Consider the following 10,241-nt stretch of genomic DNA (forward strand, 5'->3'; position numbering starts at 1 on the left):
GCCTGTGGCTGTCTGGAAAGCGTGGGCCTCGGTCATTGGGCACGAGCGGTCACGTGACAGCGGGTTCCTCCAGGCCAGCGCTGGTGGTTGAGTGATGTAATCACGCGGGGTCTGAAGTCTCCGTGGGTGTAGGTTTCTTGGTTATGCTGATGACAGGCAGTGCCCGAACTCTAGGCTGGGAGTTGTGCCATGCTGCTGCTTTCGTGGGCTGACCAGAAAAGGGTAGACGGATTGACGTTTACGAAGTTTTTGAATCAGGAGGCAAGGTCGCCTTGTGCCCCCAAAAGGGTAGAAAAAGGCCTGGCAAACTGGAAAATCGCGTCCTTACGGTGCCTACATATTTATGGTACGAATTAAACTGCTCACGGGGTGCTAGGTTTGTCTGCAGTCCGTTTCTCCCTCATGGTGGAAGACGCGTGGGGAAACTTGGTAACCAACTCTAATTACATTGGTGGTTGGATGACTCGTTACATCCTGTTTTTATGTTGCAATGAAATGTCTTGTGGCCGGGCGCGGTGGCTCACGCCTGTAATCCCAGCACTTTGGAAGGCCGAGGCGGGCGGATCACGAGGATTGAGACCACCCTGGCCAACATGGGGAAACCCCATCTCTACTAAAAATACAAAAAATTAGCTCGGCCTGGTGGCGCCCGCCTGTAGCCCCAGCTACTTGGGAGGCTGAGACAGGAGACTCGCTTGAACCTGGGAGGCGGAGGTTGCAGTGAACCGAGATCGTGCCACTGCACTCCAACCTGGCGACAGAGTGAGACTACGTCTGAAAAAAAAAAGGCAACTATAAAGTTCTCTAATCTTTGTTAAGTAGAAGAATAGATTGCAGAAAAGAACAGTGTCGGCCGGGCGTGGTGGCTCACACCTGTAATCCCAAAACTTTGAGAGGCCGAGGCGGGCAGATCACTTGAGGTCAGGGGTTCAAGACAAGCCTGGCCAATATGGTGAAACCCCGTCTCTACTAAAAATACAAAAATCAGCTGGGCATGGTGGCTCATGCCTGTAGTCCCAGATACTCAGGAGGCTGGGGCTGGAGAATTGCTTGAACCCGGGAGGTGGAGGTTGCAGTGAGCCGAGATCGTGCCATTGCAGTCCAGTCTAGGTGTCAAAGAAAGGAATGATGTCATATAAGTCCAATCAAGATTCAACCAAAACAACCATGAGTGGGATTTAGATTGTGCTGGATTCAAACCCTGGCTCTAACAGTAGTTGTGCCTTGGACAAATTACTTAACCTAAGCCTCCATTTTGATGAAAATAAAATAGAGTTCATAACATCTATTTCAGAGTTGTGGCAGTTAAAGGAAACAGCCAATAAAGCCATTCACAATCAGTAGGTGTTTTTTTTTCCAAAAAATGGAAATATTTGATGAGTTTTTATGTCTTGTGTTTGATTTTTTCCCCTTCTTTAATTTGAAATAATTATAGATTCACAGGAAATTGCAAATATAGCAGTCCCATATACCCTTTACCCACCTTCCTCTGATCATAGCTTCTTACTTGATTATAGTACAATATTAAAACCAGGAAACTGACATCTGTAAAATATTGTTAACCAGACCACAGGCTTTATTCCAATTTCACCAGTTTTTACATGCACTAGCGTGTGTGTGTGTGTGTGTGTGTGTGTGTTTGTGTGTGTGTGTGTGTGTGTGTCCTGTGTTACCCTTTCATAGTGCTATCCCTTATAGTACTACACATTAATAGTTGCAGCAGTCCACTGTCCTCCTCCCCGCTTTTTGACAATCACTAATTTGTTCTCCACGGCTATACTTATGTCCTTTCAAGAATATTATAAAAGTGGAATAATATAGTATGCAACTTTGGGGATCAGCTTTTTTTTTTTCATCCACCAAAATGTCCTTGAGATCCATTTAAGATGGTAATATATCAGTATCAATGTATGTCCGTCTTTCTTTTAAATCACAGAGTATTAGTCCATTGTACAGATATCATATCAGTTTGGGGTTTTTTTCTTTTTTTTTTTCTTTTTTAAGATGGAGTTTTCGCTCTGTCGCCCAGGCTGGAGTGCAACAGTGTGATCTCGGCTCACTGCAACCTCCACCTCCCAGGTTCAAGCGATTCTCCTGCCTCAGCCCCATGAGTAGCTGGGACTACAAGTGTGTGCTACCGTGTCCTGCCACATCAGTTTTTAAATAAGGAATCTTCTTGGAAATAATTGATTTCTCCCTACGTATAAGAGTGATTCCCCTTTAGTGATTCAATTATCTTCCTATCAAATGTTAAATCTTTAGATCTATGCAGGCAAGGGTTACAAACAATAGGAAAGATTACTGGAGCCAAATATCAGGAAAAGTGTTTTTCATGTTACCCCAATTCAATGTGCATGCATTATTAAAGTGATAATGTGGGCCAGGGGCAGTGGCTCATGCCTGTAATCTCAACACTTTGGGAGGCCAAGGCAGGTGGATCACTTGAGGTCAGGGGTTCAAGACCAGCGTGGCCAAGACGGTAAAACCCTGTCTCTACTAAAAATACAAAAATTAGCTGGGTGTGGTGGTGAATGCCTGTAATCCCAGCTACGTGGGAGGCTGAGGTAGGAGAATTGCTTGAACCTGGGAGGTGGTGGTTGCATTGAGCCAAGACTGTGCCACTGCACTCCAGTCTGGGCAACATGGTGAGAAGAGAATCCTCCAGCCCCAAGGTGAGCCACCCCTGCTAATGCTAAATGAAGAGTAGAGACAAGTATTCGTTGCTAAGCCATGCCCAAATGGCTGTTGTCTTCTTAGAAGACTTAGTGTTGGTATCTTTCCAACACAAACTAAGAAGACATTTCTCTACAAACCTGGGAACACCACCCCCACAAGGCCCTCAGTGTCCCTCAGCAAATGTGGAACAAATGTCACTATCACTATGAAAACAAAACTGATATTGTATGGTACCTTCAGCCCATACTGTCATGAATAGCTGTTTTTGTTTTTATTTTTGTTTTTTTTGCATTTTCAACTCCCCTTACTTCAGTTAATATCATTTCCCCTTTCCTTTGGAATACTGGTGTTCCCTGATTGATGTGTTTTGGGGAAGCTGGTGAAACTGCCGAATATAAAACCCTTCTGGTGGTCGCCATGATCCTTTCTTGCTTTTTTTTTTTCTTGTCCCTTTATAGGTATCCTGTGTTTTCCAGTTGAAAGCTTGTGAAAATTTGCTTTATCCTTGAAATACAGAATTTTCACCAGGATGTATGAAGGTATGTATTGTATAATACATATGTTTTTCTATTAATCTTGTTCAACATTTATTAGGTCTTTTTGAAGAAAGTTTCAAATCTTTCTTGATTTTAGAGAAATTTTCCTTAATAATATCTTTGCTTTTTCATTTTTTCCTCTTCATTAATTCCCCCTAAAAGTCCTAGTAAACTTATATTTTGTTTACTGGAATTACCCCTTCGGCTTTTTCTCATAATTTTCCTTTTTCTCTTTACTCTATGTTCTTAGAAACTTCCAAACTAGGTCCTTCAAAAACAAATTGAAATTGCACAGTTAAAATTTCTGCATTTCAAAATACGTAAGAGTTTTATCTCAAAAAACAAACATATAACTATAAAAAACTATTTGCATGGGGATTGGTGGTCATGGAGGCTTGAATTTAAAATGGCAGATTATCAAGACTATTGAAGCTTGGTGATAGGTACACTGAGGGTTCATATGAGACCATTCTGTTTATTTTGTACATATTTAAACTTCTCCATAAAGGAAAATGAGAACAAAAACAACAACAAAAACCTCAAAACAGACTGGGCATGGTGGCTCACGCCTGTAATCCCAGCATTTTGGGAGGGTGAGGTGGGTGGATCACCTGAGGTCAGGAATTCAAGACCAGCCTGGCTAACATGGTGAAACCCCATCTCTACTAAAAATACAAAATTAGCTGGGCATGGTGGCGCATGCCTGTAAACTCAGATACTTAGGAGGCTGAGGCAGGAGAATTATTTTTATTTTTATTTTTTTGATATGGGGGTCTTGCTCTGTCACCCAGGCTGGAGTACAGTGGCCGTGATCTTGGCTCACTGCACCTCCTCTGCCTTCTGGGTTCAAGCGATTCTCCTGCCTCAGCCTCCTGAGTAGCTGGGATTACAGGTGTGTGCCACCACACCTGGCTAATATTTGTATTTGTAGTAGAGACGAGGTTTCGCCATGTTGGCCAGGCTGATCTCGAACTCCTGACCTCAGGTGATGCACCCACTTCGGCCTCCCAAAGTGCTGGGATTATAGGCATGAGCCACCATGTCCAGCCGGCAGAAAAATTATTGAACCCAGGAGACGGAGGTTGCAGTGATCCAAGATCATGCTGTTGCAATCCAGCCTGGGCAACAAGAGCAATACTCCATCTCAAAAAACAAACAAACAATTGGTTAACCACGGCTATTAATGCTGCCATTCAGTCTGTTTCAGAAACAAAACAAAACTGAAAGAGAGAATTTTACTGGAAGGATATTGATGGCCTCCCAGAATCAGTGGAAGGCCAGGACACCTGGCTTAGCAAAAACACAAAAATCAAGGTGACAATACATTAGGAATTACAGCAATAATCTTCAAAACATTTTTCAAAAAACTACTCCACTGCCACGCCTGTGATGTCTTCGCTTCGTTTTTCTAGGCTCTATTACAAAAATTAATACCACCATCTAGTGGACCGTTCATATACCTATGTTTGATTGTAGATTTCTTCTCTGGTTTTCCAGTCATTTCACTAAGATCTGAACTGTATCGTCTATATATTCCTCAGAATTTTAAAATTGTTTATTTTTGAGGTGGGAATCAGGTTTATGAGGTATAATTTATATCCAGTAAAACTGGCCCTTTTTAGTGTGGTTCTATGAGTTTGTTTTTTGTGTTTTTTGTTTGTTTTGTTTTGTTTTTGAGACAGAGTCTTGCTCTGTCACCCAGGTTGGAGTACAGTGACATGATCTTGGCTCACTGCAATCTTCGCCTCCTGGGTTCAGGCAATTCTCCTGCCTCAGCCTCTTGAGTAGCTGGGATTACAGGCGCCTGCCACCACACCTGGCAAATTTTGTATTTTTGGTAGAGACTGGTTTTCACCATGTTAGCCAGACTGGTCTTGAACTCCTGACCTCAGGTGATCCACCCACCTTGGCCTCCCAAAGTGCTGGCATTACAGGTGTGACCCACGGCACCTGGCCTTTTGTTTTCTTTTGAGACAGAGTCTCACTGTTGCCCAGGCTGGAGTACAGTGATGCGATCTTGGCTCACTGCAACTTCCGTCTCCCAGGTCCAAGCGAGTCTCCTGCCCCAATCTCCTGAGTAGCTGAGACTACAGGCGCATGACACCACACCTGGCTAATTTTTGTATTTTTAGTGGATATGGGGTTTCGCCATGTTGGCCAGGCTGGTCTTGAACTCCCGACCTCAAGTGATCTGCCTGCCTTGGCCTCCCAAAGTGCTGGGATTACAGACGTGAGCGACCATGCCCAGTCCTATGAGGTTTTTGGGTGTTTTGTTTTGTTTTTTAATTTCCATAGGTTTAGGCTAGGCACGGTGGCTCACGCCTGTAATCCCAGCACTTTGGGAGGCTGAGGCGTGTAGATCACTTGAGATCAGGAGTTCTAGACCAGCCCGGCCAACATGATGAAGCCCCATCTCTACTAAAAATATAAACATTAGCCGAGCATGGTGGCACACACCTGTAATCCCAGCTACTGGAGAGGCTTAGGCGGGAGGATTGCTTGAACCCAGTAGGTGGAGGTTACAGTGAGCCAAGATCGCACCACTATACTCACAGCCTGGGCTACAGAGCAGGACTCAGTCTCAAAAAAAAAAAATTTTTTTAATAGGTTTTTGGGGGAATTAGTGGTGTTTGGTTACATGAATAAGTTCTTTAGTGGTGATTTCTGACATTTTGGCGCACCCATCACCCGGTTCTATGAGTTTTAACAAGTAGATAGTTATAGAACCACCACCACAATCAAGATATGGAATAGGTCTGTCAACTCCAAAAAGTACATACCCTTTTTTTTTTTTTTTGAGACAGAGTCTCGCTCTGTCACCCAGGCTGGAGTGCAGTGGCGCGATCTCGGCTCACTGCAAACTCTGCCTCCCAGGTTCACGCCGTTCTCCTGCCTCAGCCTCTCGAGTAGCTGGGACTACAGGCGCCTGCCACCATGCCCGGCTATTTTTTTGTATTTTTAGTAGAGACAGGGTTTCACCATGTTATCCAGGATGGTCTCGATCTCCTGACCTCGTGATCTGCCTGCCTTGGCCTCCCAAAGTGCTGGGATTACAGGTGTGAGCCACCGCGTCCAGCCTAAGTATGTACCCTTGTGCCCATCTGAAGTCAACCTCTCCACCCATTCCCCAACCTCTGGTAACCACCGATCTATTTTCTCTCCCTATAGCTTTGCTTTTTCCAAAATGTCATGTAAGTGGAATCATACAAAATGTAGCTTTTGAGTGTGTCTTCTTTCAGTCAGCATAATGCATTGAGATTCATTGATATCATTGTCCCGCATCCCCACCTCCTTCTTTTTTCTCCCCAGTAATATTCCATTGTATGGATGTGCCAGAGTGTGTTTATCTACTGACCAGTTGAAGAGCATTTGAATTGTTTCCCATTTTTTGTATGAGTAATGTCACTATAAACATTTGCATACAGGTTTTTGTGTAAACATATCTTTTCATCTCTCTTGGGCAAATACCTAGGAATAGGATTGTTAGGTCTTATTGATATCAGTGGATTAGGGGAGGTGCCCAAATGCTGGTGGGGCCTCAACCCCAACCAGTGTCCAGGCTCTTGACACCTTCCCAAGAAGCAATTCAAGGATTAGTGATGATAACAGCCTTTTCCCAAAACAAATCCCCTTCTTGCCTGGGGACTAGACTGCCTTTGTAGGACTAACATATTAGTCAAAAGATTATAAATTATGATTTAGGAGTCATGCAGCTGGAGGCTACAAGATTCTGAAACTCCCTAAACTGCTCCTGGGGATAAAAATCACTATTATAGGCTGGTGCGATGGCTCACACCTGTAATCTCAGAATTTTGGGAGGCCGAGGTGGGCAGATCACCTGAGGCTGGGAGTTTGAGACCAGCCTGACCAACGTGGAGAAACGCTGTCTCTACTAAAAATACAAAATTAGCCAGATGTGGTGGCACATGCCTGTAATCTCAGCTACTTGGGAGACTGAGGCAGGAGAATCACTTGAACCCAGGAGGCTGAGGTTGCCGTGAGCCAAGATGGCGCCACTGCACTCCAGCCTGGGCAACAAGAGCGAAACTCCGTCTCAAAAAAAGGAAGAAAGAAAAGAAAGAAATCGCTGTTATAAAACCTAAGACCAGTGCTTGGGATATTTTGTAGACCCTGTCCTCGATGGATCAGCTGGCACCACCCAGATGGATAAACTGGCTCATCTGGTCTTGTGGCCCCCATCCAGGAAGTGACTCAGTGCCAGAAGACAGCTTCAACTCCCTATGATTTCATCTCTGACCAATCAGCACTCTCGGCTCACTGGCTTCTCCCAACCCACCAATTTGTTCTTTTTTTTTTTGAGACCAAGTCTCGCCTGTCGCCCAGGCTGGAGTGCAGTGGTGTGATCTCTGCTCACAGCAACCTCCACCTCCTGGGTTCAAGCGATTCTCCTGCCCCAGCCTCCCGAGTAGCTGGGATTACAGGTGTGCGACTCCACGCCAGGCTAATTTTTGCATTTTTAGTAGAGACATGGTTTCACCATGTTGGTCAGGCTGGTCTCAAACTTCTGACCTCGTGACCCACCCGCCTCAGCCTCCCAAAGTGCTGGGATTACAGGCGTGAGCCACCACGCCCAGCCAATTTGTTCTTAAAAACTCTGATCCCTGAATGCTTAGAGAGACTGATTTGAGTAGTAATAAAACTCTGGTCACCCACACAGCCGGCTCTGTGTGAATTACTCTTTCTCTATGGCAATTCCTGTCTTGATAGATTGGCTCTGTCTAGGCAGCGGGCAAGGTGAACCCACTGAGCGGTTATAAAGGTATGGAGGTTTATTGCAAAGAGAAAATTACACATTCAAGAAAGGGGAGTGTGAACATACTCGAGAGTCACACAGCCCAGTTTAGGTTTTTATCTTTATGGATTTCTTTAACCAAGGAATGGAATATTCATGAAGAATCCTGGAAAAAGGTGGAGATTTCTCAGAACTGTGGTGCCATCCATTTTTTAACCAAATATGGGACTGTCATGGCACTGGTAGGTGTGTGATTTAGTACGTTAATAACCGTATAATTAGGTCCTAGGTGAAACCTAGGTCAAATCCAGCGCCATGTTGTGTCCTGTCAGCCTTAGCAAGTTTGGCCCACACCCTGGTTTTTAGAGTCTTATCAGCCTCTACCTTATGCAACTATTTTAACAGATTTTTTCCTTGTTAGTTACGTGAAACTGCTGCCTGGAATTATTAAATTTTTCTGCAACTACCTTGTATTATTCTTTTTTTTTTTTTTTTGAGACGGAGTCTTGCTCTGTCGCCCAGGCTGGAGTGCAGTGGCGCAATCTGGGCTCACTGCAAGCTCCGCCTCCCAGGTTCACGCCATTCTCCTGCCTCAGCCTCTCCGAGTAGCTGGGACTACAGGCGCCCGCCACCATGCCCGGCTAATTTTTTGTATTTTTATAGAGATGGGGTTTCACCGTGGTCTCGATCTCCTGACCTCGTGATCCACCAGCCTCGGCCTCCCAAAGTGCTGGGATTACAAGCGTGAGCCACCGCGCCCGGCCCAGCAATCTTTGTATGACCATTATTTAGGCATTGAACTGCGGCAACCTAGAAGACACAGATTTTACAAGGAGGTTAAACAAGCAAGGACCAAAAATTAGTAGTAACAAGATAGTTATTAAAGATTCTAGGAAAGGTAGGAACTATGTCACACTTGGTAGGTATCCTTTGATGAAGTCCCAGATGGTTCGAGTAGTGGAGCTATTGAAATTATGTAGTCAGGTAGCCTGTTGGTAAATATTTTGAATTTGTAGTTTAACTAATACTAGTCTAAGTAGTTTAATATTAGTTTAACTAATTTGTAGTTTAACTAATTGAGTTAATATAAGAACAATAGGTGTGGTTTATTATTGTGCAAATCCCTCCTTGTTCAGATAAAACCTTTTTTTTTTTTTTTTTTTTGAGACAGACTCTCACTCTGTCCCCCAGCCTGGAGCGCGATGGTGTGATCTCAGCTCACTGCAACCTCCGCCTCCTGGGTTCAAGCAATTCCCCTGCCTCAGCCTCTCGAGTAGCTGGGACTACAGGCGTGCACCACCGTGCCCAGCTAATTTTTTGTATTTTAGTAGAGACAGGGTTTCACCATGTTGGTCATGGCTGGTCTCAAACTCCTGACCTCGTGATCTGCCCGCCTCGGCCTTCCAAAGTGCTGGGATTGCAGGCATGAGCGACCGCGCCTGGTCCAAAACCTCTTGTTTTTTTTGCCCATTTAAGTGGTTTATGCTCTGGCCTTGTTAGGGCCTTATACAACTGCTTAGGAATGAGCCGAAATCCTGGGATCCAAATTCTGTAAAATCCTGCCATATTCAGGAAAGTTCTGAGTTTTTTTTGTTTGCTTGTTAAAGTTCTGTTTTTTAAGATAGTCTCTTTCTTGTCCAATGGACAAGGTTCAATATCCTGGACTTAGGATGTACTCCAGATATTTCACTTTCAGTTTAGAAATCTGGGCCTTGAGGCTGGGCGCAGTCGCCCACACCTGTAATCCCAGCACTTTGGGAAGCCGAGGCCTGTGGCTCACCTGAGGTCAGGAGTTTGAGACCAGCCTGGCCAACATGGTGAAACACTGTCTCTACTAAAAATACAAAAAATTAGCCTGGTGAGGTGGTGTGTGCCTATAGTCCCAGCTATCCCGGAGGCTGAGGTAGGAGAATCGCTTGAACCAGGGCAAGGGAGGTTGCAGTGGGCTGAGATTACACCACTGCACTCCAGCCTGGGTGACAGAGCGAGACTCTGTCAAAAAAAAAAAAAAAAAAAAAAAGAGGCCAGGAGTGGTGGCTCACGCCTGTAATCCCAGCACTTTGGGAAGCCAAGGCTGGCGGATCACCTGAGGTCGGGAGTTCAAGATCAGCCTGACCGACATGGTGATACCCTGTCTCCACTAAAAATACAAAAAATTAGCTGGGCATGATGGTGGATGCCTGTAATACCAGCTGCCTGGGAGGCTGAGGCAGGAGAATTGCTTGAGCCCAAGAGTTGGAGGTTGCAGTGAGCCGAGATTGTGCCACTGTACTCCA

At 44.9% G+C, this 10,241-nt stretch overlaps 1 long non-coding RNA gene across 1 annotated transcript; it reads left to right on the plus strand.

The window, feature by feature from the left end:
* The first annotated feature begins 26 nt into the window (after window positions 1–26).
* LOC116481190 (uncharacterized) lies at window positions 27–7,878 on the plus strand. The gene is made up of 3 exons (XR_004251440.2): window positions 27–346; window positions 3,135–3,215; window positions 7,341–7,878. It is a non-coding gene; the product is annotated as an uncharacterized LOC116481190 (long non-coding RNA).
* Window positions 7,879–10,241: the final 2,363 nt, after the last annotated feature.

The sequence above is a fragment of the Hylobates moloch genome, unplaced genomic scaffold (assembly GCF_009828535.3).
Source record: "Hylobates moloch isolate HMO894 unplaced genomic scaffold, HMol_V3 SCAFFOLD_13, whole genome shotgun sequence".
In the NCBI taxonomy this organism is placed as follows: Eukaryota; Metazoa; Chordata; class Mammalia; order Primates; family Hylobatidae; genus Hylobates; species Hylobates moloch.